We start from the raw sequence: 11,169 nt of genomic DNA, 5'->3' as shown, positions 1-11,169 counted from the left end.
GCAATGGGATATTCTTATGGCCAATATATGTGCATGGGCAGGGCCAGCTTTAGGAGCAGGAGACTGCCTGGGGTGCCGGGCTTAGGGAGTGATTTTGTCCGCAGGGAAAACAGAACGTGTTGTCAGACAAAAGGGAAAACAGAATGTTTAAAGCTACATGTTCCAGGTTTTCTCTAAGCTCCTAGAATGTTCTGGACCTCTGTAGTATTTGGTGGAACCTTCCAGACTTTCCTCAAACCTCCTAGAATGTTCTCAGTCAGGCCCTTGGGGTGGGGCGGTGCCAGTCAGCGAGATCTGAGAATAAACTGAAGTGAAGTGAAAGCCCAGCAGTGATACTGTGACACGTGCAGTGTGGTATTCAAAAGTCTCTCTCAACTGTGTGGTGTTCCAAAGTTCCACACATGAGAGGGGGCCACAGAAGACTCTCCTCACCTGGGGTGCTTTTTGGTCTAGGGCTGGCCTGTGTGTGGGTGAGTGAGCTCTGTAGGCACAGGCGGTGTGTGGAACATCTGTGAGGACACGTGTCTGTGCATTGGAGAGGGATGCAGAAGCTATGAATGGGTGTGTCCAGCTGTGCAATGTAAGTGACTCTGAGTGGAGGAGGTTTGCACATCTGGATACACGGGGTATATAAGTGATATGCGAGGGTGTCATACCACATTGTGGCTGGGAGCAATGTCATACACGAGTGTGTCAACTGTCGATGTGTAAACATGACAAACCTGCTGTGCAGGCCGGCAGGTTAGGCCACGTCTTCTGCTGACAAGTTCAGGATTGAAGCAGCAGAATCGTTGCAAGATTCCAGGGCAAGAGTTACAGGGGCAACTTTGTTCTGGATGGAGGTGCATTATGAGCACAGTGTACAGCAAACAGGAGCAAACTACCTGGCTGGCTCACTGTGCTTAGGCTGCTCTGTGTGGGGAAGCTGATATGGTTGGTGTCTTCTGCACACCAGCTGCCTGACACCTGTGCTTGGACTGCACCACTCTCCTGCATGAAAATGCATTGCCCCATTTGGAGAGAAACATGGCAGTTTGCCTGCTGCTGTTCTGGGAGGGAGGCTGAGATTACTTTGATAATATGAGGAAAAGAAACTGCACAGAGGAGCTGATTTTTCTGTCTGAGAAGTAGCAGCTACTGTGTGTGTGTGTGTGTATGTTCAGTGAGCACAGCTCACACTGCAGTGCTCCTCTGTGCTGTGGACCAGATGCGTTCCACGGGGGTAGAAAAAAGCACCTGACCAATTTGCAGTGTGAGGTGCTAAGTGTCTTTGGGAGCAGGTAACAGACTAAGACACAATCAGCACCAGCTGCCTGCCTTTCTCTAGGCAATAGGGTGATGTCTGTCTGTCTGTCTGGAGGAGAGATGCTTTCAAATTGCTATTGAAGGTCATATTCCCCTCCTTCCCCCAGCCTTAACTCCCTTCTCAGGCCAGTTGTCCTATCAGACAAAGAGGTAGGAGCTGCTCCCTCTGGTGCCTGTCAATACTATTCCTGTCAGCCCCAGGAGCTGCGAGACAGGCTGGGCACGAGGATGCTGAGGGACGGAATGACTCTGCTGCACTGCCAGCCCCCACTGGGCTAGGGTTGAAGAGTAAGACCCAGCTTGAGTCTGAATTCGGGCTCCCCTGTCCTGAGGGTCTGTGTTGAGTGACTTCCAGAGGCTGTGACCTGCTTTTCTCCTTGTGTTGTCACTTATGCCTGTCCAAGTGGGTGTGATATGCTGCCAACTCAGGCTCTTCCTCTTGCAGAAGTGGTTGTGGTCTGGGCCCACTTTGCCCTTGCTTTGCCTAGGTTTGAGTGGTTGCACAAGATCCAGGGCTAAGGAGAATGTGCCCAGTAGGATCTATCAAGGTAACAGAGTACCAGACACAAAATACAAACAAAGCTGGTGCTGGGGCATAGGGTAGTGGCAACAGCACAAAATCAACTCCTGGGTTCTATTTTCTGCTTTGAAAATCTTGTGTGACAATGGCTATGTCACCACTTTGTGCCTCAGTTTCCCCATCTGTAAAATGGGAATGGTGCTCACTTTCCTCAGGTGTGGTTGTGAGGCTTACAAAAGTTGTTTAGAGGCTAGGGTGGAAAGTGCTTTAGAGGGGCAAAATATGTTTATTAATAGATGATTAGAATGATGCAACTCATAGCAAACCCTCTGATGTATCTAGTGGCATGTGGACAGTCTCTACAATAAAAGTAACAGGTAGATGTCCATGAAGTACCCAGTTCTGTATTCTTTGCATGCTCCAAATCCTCACTGGCGCCAAAAAATGCAGGAGCTGGACCAAAAAGCAGCAGATTAGGGCTACCCAGGAAAAGATACTTTTCCAGGTGATGTTTTTTTAGAGTTTTAAAGGGGAGGGTTTAAAGGAGAAAATCCCTTCCCCCTTTTTTTTTGTTTTCAGCAACCCAATACAGAAAATTTTCTTTTTCTAAACCATACAAGTTTTGGGTTTCAGTGTTTTAACAAAAGTCTGAAAAATGTAAACATAAATCTGGAAAAGGCCAACATTTCCATTTTGTCAAAATGCCATTTTGTGCATTAAAATAAAAGTTGTAATGGAAATTTTCTGGCCAGCCCCCCTGCTGTAGCACAAGGGCTGACAGAACCTTTTCAACTTGCTTTGTAGGGTTCATTTCCCACACACAACGTTCAGTCCCCACCATCCATATGTACGATGCACATCTTGAGTACCACTCACTCTTTGTGGCTCAGCTGTGATCCAGTCCCATGGGCACAATGAACTCCTCACCACCAGGGCTCTGATACCAACGCCCAGGGTGAGACTCAGACAATGCTGTTTCAGTAATAAGGCTCAGTTTTCAGATCTGTTCAGTCACTGGGACCGAGTCTGCCACATCCATGCAGAGGGCAGTTTCTGCCAGTTTGGTGCTGTTGGGAGAGTAATTGACAGCTTGGCTGTGGTGGGGAGGCGGTTTGGGAGGCATGTTAGGGCTGATCTTGTGTGTGACCTTGAAATGTCCGATGCAAGTGATGGATGAGATGGGAACTTGGCTTATGGAAATGAAGTGAGATACAGAGAGGAGACAGGAAGGAGGCCAATGACGCCAGAGAGGGATGACAGAGGAAGTGGAGTACTGATGAGGGCAGAAATACGGAATCTGTGAGTGTAAAACCTTGAGAGCCTTTCAACAGATACACTGCGCTCCGCCATCCCTGGTGGGACATGGGGAGGGGAAGAGAGGCAGTGACTGACTCCTGGGAGCAAGCCTGTGAGCAGCTCTCTTACAACCTTGATCATGTCCATGATGTGACACATCCAAATGCACTCCTGGGCCTCCAGTGCTAACTCTGGGGCAGTGACGCCACCTACAGTCTGCAACTGGAAGTGAGCACCAGTGATGTATACTTGGAAGGAGAGGCTAGGCCGGTCAGTGTCCTACCTATTTAAGAACAAACACTACACTTGATCTTAGCCTTAAAGAGGCGGAGAAGTTTGTCTAACACTTCCCATTGCAGGATTTGATTGCGTATAACTTTGCCAAAACTTAACTGTTTAGACGTCTACCTCAGGCTTTTCAACTTTAGCCAAAATGGTTCAACTATTTCAAAAAATGAGGTTGGAGAAAATACAGCGTTTGCCCATGTTAAAAATTCTGGCAGCATGTTATTTGAACAGCTCTAGTGTCCCCATGCTTATTTGGCAGGGTGGTGGTTTCAGGGCTGTGCCTCAGATGGCAAATACTTGGCCAAGTTATAAGCTTTTGGAAAACTACAGTTAAGACATTTAGTAGGACTTTGGATCTTAGCAGCTGAGATTACTGATGATTTTACTCAGTGCACACAGCTTTTTTCGGCTCGTAGTGCGGCCCTGGCTTCACACATGTGATCCCCACAGAGCAACTGAGCACCGAGGCTGAATTATGGCAGTCCAGACAACCGTATTTCTGATGTTTCCTGACTTCTGAGTGCTTGACTTTGCAGCCTTCAGAATGTTCTTTTACCAATGTGTGTGTGTGTGTTATAGAATCAAGTCAACTCTGACCCAAAATAAAGATCTTTTTAAAATTGTGACTTTACAGAACCTGAGATCAATAGAAAAAAAAGTTATTTCAATAAAATAATTGGGACATGAAAAACAATAAATGAAAAATGACAGCGTTCCCATCACATATAACATGTCTGAAATTCTGCGCAGGTAGTAACTGATCAGATCTTTTCCGCTACACAGTGTGTTAGATGTCCATTTAGATGTAAACTCCTTGAATCAGGAGCATCTGTTGTGTTTACACAGTGCCTAGTGCATTAGGGCTCAGCCTTGGTTGGCTGTTAGGATCTACTGTAACAAATACTCTTAGTAATCCTCACAACAGCTCTGCCAGGTAGCTCTACTAAGTGTTACCATCTCTTCTGTGCTGATAAAGAAACTAAAGCACTAGAGGTCACAGGACAAGCTAGTGGCAAAGACAAGTATTAGGACTAATACTCTGCCACTTAGCCCTGTGCTCCCATTTCACCATACGCTGGTTCCTTGTGATCCTTGTAGTTTAAACATTGCAGTCTCATACTAGTGCCTGACAACCAGACAGCGGGGCAGACTAGCAATTAAAGTAAAACTGGATAATACGTCCAAGCAGCAGCTGACTTGGATTTGGACAATTCTTTGCATACAAGCCATGTCTTGCTTTGTTTGCCATCCCTGGTTTTAGTATGTAATTGTTATCTGAGCGATGTCCCCTTTAAGGAAACTCAAAATAGCATCTGTTACACTGCCGGAATATAGAATCAGAGTCCTACGGAACCTGTCAGCACAGAAAAGGTTTTTTTGTCATCGGAGAGAAAATCTCTCTTCCTGTGACAGGCAGTCTGGGGAGTAGCCATGAAATCTGTAAAAACAACTTCATGCATCTGTCAAAGCAGTTTTAACCCACAAAAGCTTATGCCCAAATTAATCCGTTAGTCTTTAAGGTGTCTTTTAAGGTTGTTTTTACATAATACAGTAGTCACTAGGAGTGTGTGTGTGTGTGCAGATGCGCACAGGAGCATGTGTCCACATGGGCCATTAGATTCCATCCATTGTGTGTCTGGTTTAATTTCAGAGTGTTTTAAGTAGGAATCATGGCATCTAACATTGTGCATGCCCAGTGGGCTCCCGGACAAGATGTGGAAGTGGGAGGCCTGTGTTCTTTCCCAGCCCTGACCATTGCAACGGGGATAATGATTGTTCCTTTGTAAAGCAGCTTGAAATCGATGCTGAAAAGCTCATCGCTAGTATCAATGCTGGGCAGAGAGAACTGGGGTTTCACAAGGGCGGCCTCAAATAGACAGTTGTAGCTCTCAAAAAGGGTGCTGGGGTCAGATGGAGAGAGGACCCCCATAGTTATGGAGTGCACTTTGGCAGTCTCTGGTGATATTATGCCCCTGGACCTTGCCCGGGTCAGTTTAGTGGCGTGTTGTCAGATTTCTCAGGTAGGTGGCACTACATGACCGTGGCACAAGAAAGTGCATAATTTCTCTTAATTAGCTGCCAAGTGGATCATTCCATCATTTCTCTCCACCCTAACCCCCCTTCACACAAAACAAACAGACAACCCGCCCCCCCAACCCTCCCCCAAAAAACCCCAACTCTTTGGAGAATCCTGCAGGCAGTAGTGACACCTGCTGGTGGAAGGGAGCAAAGGGCAGGGACTATGCCCTTTTGCTAAAGAATTGACTAGAATTCTGCTGATGGGACACTAGATGGCAGGGAGGGATGGGGGCTCTGAGTGACTATAGACTATAGCAAATTCTTTCCCAGGTGTCCAGCAGGTGGATTTTTCCTGTATGCTCAGGGTCGAGCAGACTCCCATATGTGGGGTTAGGATGGAATGTTCCCCCAGGACAGATTGACAGAGATGCTGGGGTGGAGGTGGGGAAAAGTGGTGTCGCCTTCCTTCGTAGCATGGGGCACGTGTCACTTGCTAGTTTGAATTGGTGGAAGATGGTGAAGTCTCTGTAACCTGAGGTCCTCACATCTTGGTTTAAAGTCCTCAGTAGCGCAGCCAGAGGTTACAGACCTACTGCAAGAGCAGGTGGATAAAGTCCTGTGGCCTGCGATATCCAGGAGCTCAGACTAGATGACCATGATGGTCCCTTCTGGCCTTACAGTCCATGAGTTTATGAAGTGAGCTTGTTTCAAAGCAAATGGGCAATTTCATCCTTAACTCTCCAGACTTTAAAAACCATACTCTTTTTGCTAACACTAGCATTTGCAGAGCCTCCTACTCCTCTACCACACTGGCTGACTCAAATCCCATCTGAAAGTGAGACAGAAGGAAGGATATTTAGGAAGCAAAACAGATGAGAGCAGGCCTTGGGGAGACACCAGACTGGGTTTCACGGGACCAAAGTGTAATTCTTGCTTTGTCCCAGGTTTCAGTCTTAAGGGCCTGATTTCTGAAGGACCAAGCATTTGCAACTCCAGTTGATGCCAATGGGAAGTTCCCAGCACGTCTTCAAATCAAATCTTGAATTTCCCTAGGGCTCCATAATCATATGTTCCTGCCAGAGGCGTGTCGGGATGCGGGGTCCAGATACTGTGGTGATGGGGGCAATGACAGGAGGTCTGTGGAAGCCTTAAACCCCACTGACATGCAGGGAGGTGAGTGATAGAGGAGAGTAGGAACTGCTCGTCCTGTGTAGAGATGATTGTTGGCAGGTACCTGGATCCCACCCAGCTGCTGTCTGGCTTCTCTCTGTGCCCAGGTCCCTCTGCTCATGAAGAGTGGCAGGGTATCAGCAGGGAGCGTAGTCCTCCAGGTGAGGAGAGCATTTATATGTACAACCCCCCTGCATTCTGCATGCCTTGGAGACAATAGAGGAAATGTGGGAGGCAATGGGTCTAAAGCAGGGCTGTAGCCCCTGGCTTGCCTGGATCCAGTTCCCTAGTCTCAGCCCCCCCGGCAAGCCTGGAGCACACAAAATCTACTTGCCTGGGCCCCCTAGGCTCTGGGCAATGTGAGGAGTGTCTTTTTGCTTCTCAGTTGAGGGCCACTCACTTTTCCTTCTCACTTATGTGTGGCCCCCAACTGTTTTTTCTGTGGGTCAGTGGCCCCTGACCCAAAAAAGATTCCCCACCCCTGGTCTAAAGCTTAGACAAAGGGCCCAAGGAGCCAGATCTGTTTAGTAGAGGCAGACCTAAGACTCACCATGAAACATCAGGCAAGTCACTGCCATGCTCTGTGCCTTGGTTTTCCCCTCTGTGAAATAGGGATAATAATCCTCATCTACCTTCCAGGTGTCTTGTGATGTGTGAGCTAGCTGTACACTCAGCCAGACCACAGGCATAGTTCAGAGCAGTCTGGGGGCTAACAGAAGAGCATCTTGTTACTAGGATCAATGATCTGTTGCATGTTGCAGCCCATTTACTATTCTGGGGTGCTGGGAATGGAGCTTACATCCCACAGTAATGGGTAGGGCATATAAATCTGAACACAACCTAGAAGAGCAGGAGCCTGCAATAATTTTGAGGGTTGCATTATCTCAAACATCCTCTCCCATAAGAACTCATCTTCCTTTTTCAGCTTCCAGGACCTGGCACACATTAAAAGGCAGTCTCCAAAGCCAACAAAGATCAGAAGGACTAGGCCAGCCATACTCAGACCTGAGTGGTTCAGGAGCCAAATTAGGGATCCACATTACCCAAAAGAGCCACAGTCATGTGAATTCATTGTGTCTTTTACCAATATAGAAATGCTCACAGCAAAATGACTGACCAAGAATCATTTTATCAACAACAATTGGATAAAAACATAATAAAATTGTCCAGATTAATTATTAACCAGTCTAAGTTATTAACCAAATCACACAATGTTTTAATATTACGTGTTGCAAAAAGCAATGGGAGATAAACTCAGCAGTGGCTTGGTGTTCCTGAGCCCCAGTCAGAGTATCCCTATCCTAGGTCCTCTGACAGCACTCAGGTTTTTCAGTGCCGAGGACTCTGGGCTGTGGCTGACAGCTTAGGGTTCAGGTTATCCTGGCATGACATGAGACCCAACCCGCTCCAAATGGCCTAAGAAAACCTGCAAGTGAGGGGAGCATCTTGGCTAAGCTCAGCAGTTTCCCCTGGAACCATTTAATAATCTCTGCCATGTGAGCAGGGGCCTCAGGCACGGATTGTGAACAACAGGCCAAGTTTGCCCCTTGCTTGCCCAGACAGTTCAGCGGCCGGAGGGATGAGTTTGTGCAAGTAAATTGGAGCTACAGAACTTCCGAGCTAATCCCATGAATCCCACTAGATGGCAGCAGATTGCTGAGTGAAACAGAAATGGTCCCTGGGATGATTTCACAGGACACTGCTGCTGTTCAAGGTGCAGAACATCAGGCTCAGAGAACGACAGGGCAGTTCAGTAGCTGGAGCCCTCAAAGGCCTGCTGTGCTAGAGCGTCAAGGAGAGGGATCCCTTGGACACAGCTCTCTGCTGTCTTTGGTTCACCAGACCACCCCGAACTAGAGGTGTCACAACAAGCGCTTTTCGCTGAGATCAGAGAGGAAAGATGGCGTGTTTTGTGCTGAAGTCAGGCAATGATCCCACGTCACCAGGAGGCAGAATCCTGCAGCGATCCTAGAAGTCACTGAGCACCGCACACGTTTTGTAATTCTCCCATCACATATCACGGTAGCCTCTTTCAGTCCCATGCCTGCCAGCGTTTGTAAGCTAGAAAGAGGAGGTAGAATCCATTCACCTCCAAATTGCAATGATATGCACTGAACAATGTGACAATAAAAACTAATAATGTAACAATAATCAATATTTAATTTTCCTGTAGCTTCTGCCATGTGTGGCCCTTAATGTGCTTTGCAAATGTTATGAACTCAGACTCTCAATCCCCCTGTGAGGGCTGCAATTATAAATCTCCAGTTACAACAGGGAAACTGAGGCACAATGCTGAATGAATTTGTCCAGGTTTATACTGTGCATCAGTGGGGATAGAGCTCCTGTTTCCTGACTTGGAGACCTGTCACTGAAATAACACAAGAGCCAGCTCAGCCCGTTATGCTGTTGGGCCAGATTTCCGAAGGGCATTTTATCTGAAAAAAAGGAAAGGGAATCAAATTCCTTTTTAAAAAACAAACAAAACCCCCAACAACTTGCTACTGTATTTTCTCTCAGAGATTAGTGAAGTTACAGGATGATTACATGCCATGGAGAAGCATTTTCTGTTTGTTCCAAATGTATTGTGCTTTCATTTCATGCTCCTGGATTACAGAACTTCCTTTGGGTCTCTGAGTTGTTGCCTGGGGTCTGGAAAAATCCTATTCCACAGATTTTGGTTATTTATCTCACTATGGAGATAAAATAAACTCAGAGTTCCTGAGCCCCCAGTCCCTAGAGAGGACCAGGGCAGGTTTGTAGGAGGAACAGCACAATCTGGTTCTCTGTGAATAAACTATCTGTCCCGTCCCTAAATACTCAACACACATAACCCGGAAGATAGAACTGAAGCCTGCTGTGAGTGACACTCATCTTGTACAGAAGACAGAGGTTATGTGTGACCAACTGGAAAAGTGTGTCTATCTGTAGTGGCTGGTTCACTAGAGGAGAATAGTTTACTACTGTTACCAGTAACAGAATTGCTTCTTTAGCTCAGGTGGTAGAGGACTGTGGAGCAGTGCCGAAGGTCCCAAGTGCAGACACTAGGATGACCAGATACCAAGTGTGAAAAATTGGTGGGTATAGCTGTGTATACAAGACAAAGCCCCCAATATCAAGATGTCCAATCACACTCACAGACCTGCTGATGACCCCTGCTGTGGTGGAGGTTTTTACATTCTGTCTTTCATACTTGGCCTTGCTGTAAATGTAATTTTCTTTCATGCTGCAGGATTTCATGAAAGATACACATGCTATTTCCCTCATACCCCTTCTCTATTTTCTCTTCCAGGTTCTGGGTCTTGCCAGCTTAACTGTTGTCATGAAGTCCTTTCCCCCTCCCTCCATTGTTTTTTGTTTAAACTCCTTTGGATTTCTCAGACGATCAAACAAAGCTGTGTGGGAAGGCTTTGAAACAGCTGTGATGAGAAAGGATGGAAGGCATCTGTCAAGTCCTTCTAGATAGCCAGGTCCCTCAGACCACTGGGTGATCAGTATGACAGGTATGCTAGATGTGACTATTCTTGGGCGTCTGTATGACACTGTGGATGGTCACTGGGTAGAACTAATTGAACTGTTGTGAAAAGTTCTTCATTTGACAGATTTGGCCCTTTTTCCAGCCTGCAAATGCTCATGAGGCAGAGCACAGTTTTTACAGCTGTGTTGTTATATAAAAGCATTTGCCACATACACCAAAGCCTGTGGATCCGTGGGTAAGTAGGTGCAGCAAACATCCCTTTGAGTGGAGTGATTGGGCACTAGAATCACATGGGGTTGTTTCTGTTCCATAATTGGATGAACTGGTTTGGCCTTAAAACTAACTTTTGTTTTTGTCACGAAAGTTAATATTATTTTGCAATTAATTGGCTAAGAATTTGCTCTCTGCAAACATGTGTGTGAATGGAGTGTTGCTCACTTGGGTGCATGAGGGAAAAGGGGACGCCTGTGAATGTGGTTGAATCAAAATGGGGTTCTGAATTCTCCAACGCAGAGGGGACTCATTGCCTGATACTTGCCCAGCTCTCAGGCAGGGGAGGTGAAGGGGTTTTTGCACTTGCCACTCTGGCTAGAGGAGGATGCACATCTGCTACATGCTCAAGCAGACTAACAGGAAGAAAAGGCAAATTCCACCACCCAGGCTCTCCACAAAATCTGGATTCTCTAGTGGGCAGAACTTAGGGAATCACAAGACTCACAGCTGGGCTGTTAAAGACGGAAAGTCAGATCCCAGCTACCGAAGTATTGGCCCCAATGGGGCATTTTCAAAATGCCTTGTCTAGTTTTTTAAATGTTCAGTCATAATTTACCTCCTAGAGCTGCCCCTGTTCTCTGGGCTGGAAGCATGGTGCGCTGTGGGCCCCTTTGTGCCGGTCTGCAGGACTGAAGTGATCACAAAGGGACTGGAAAGGACCTACCCTGGGGATGCAGGCAATGCTGGGGAGCGGGCCTATGCCACATCCCAGCACAGGGGGCATATTGCGGTGGTGTGGGGAGGAGGGTGAGGTCTGTGCACTGTGCTCCGTGACTAGCCCTGCTAGGCACTATGTTACTCCCTTCGCCTGGGCTGCCCTGCT

Source organism: Pelodiscus sinensis, chromosome 23 (genome assembly GCF_052426305.1).
Source record: "Pelodiscus sinensis isolate ZL-2025 chromosome 23, ASM5242630v1, whole genome shotgun sequence".
In the NCBI taxonomy this organism is placed as follows: Eukaryota; Metazoa; Chordata; order Testudines; family Trionychidae; genus Pelodiscus; species Pelodiscus sinensis.
The sequence above is the reverse complement of the archived record's forward strand: the minus strand, read 5'-3'. Positions refer to the sequence as shown.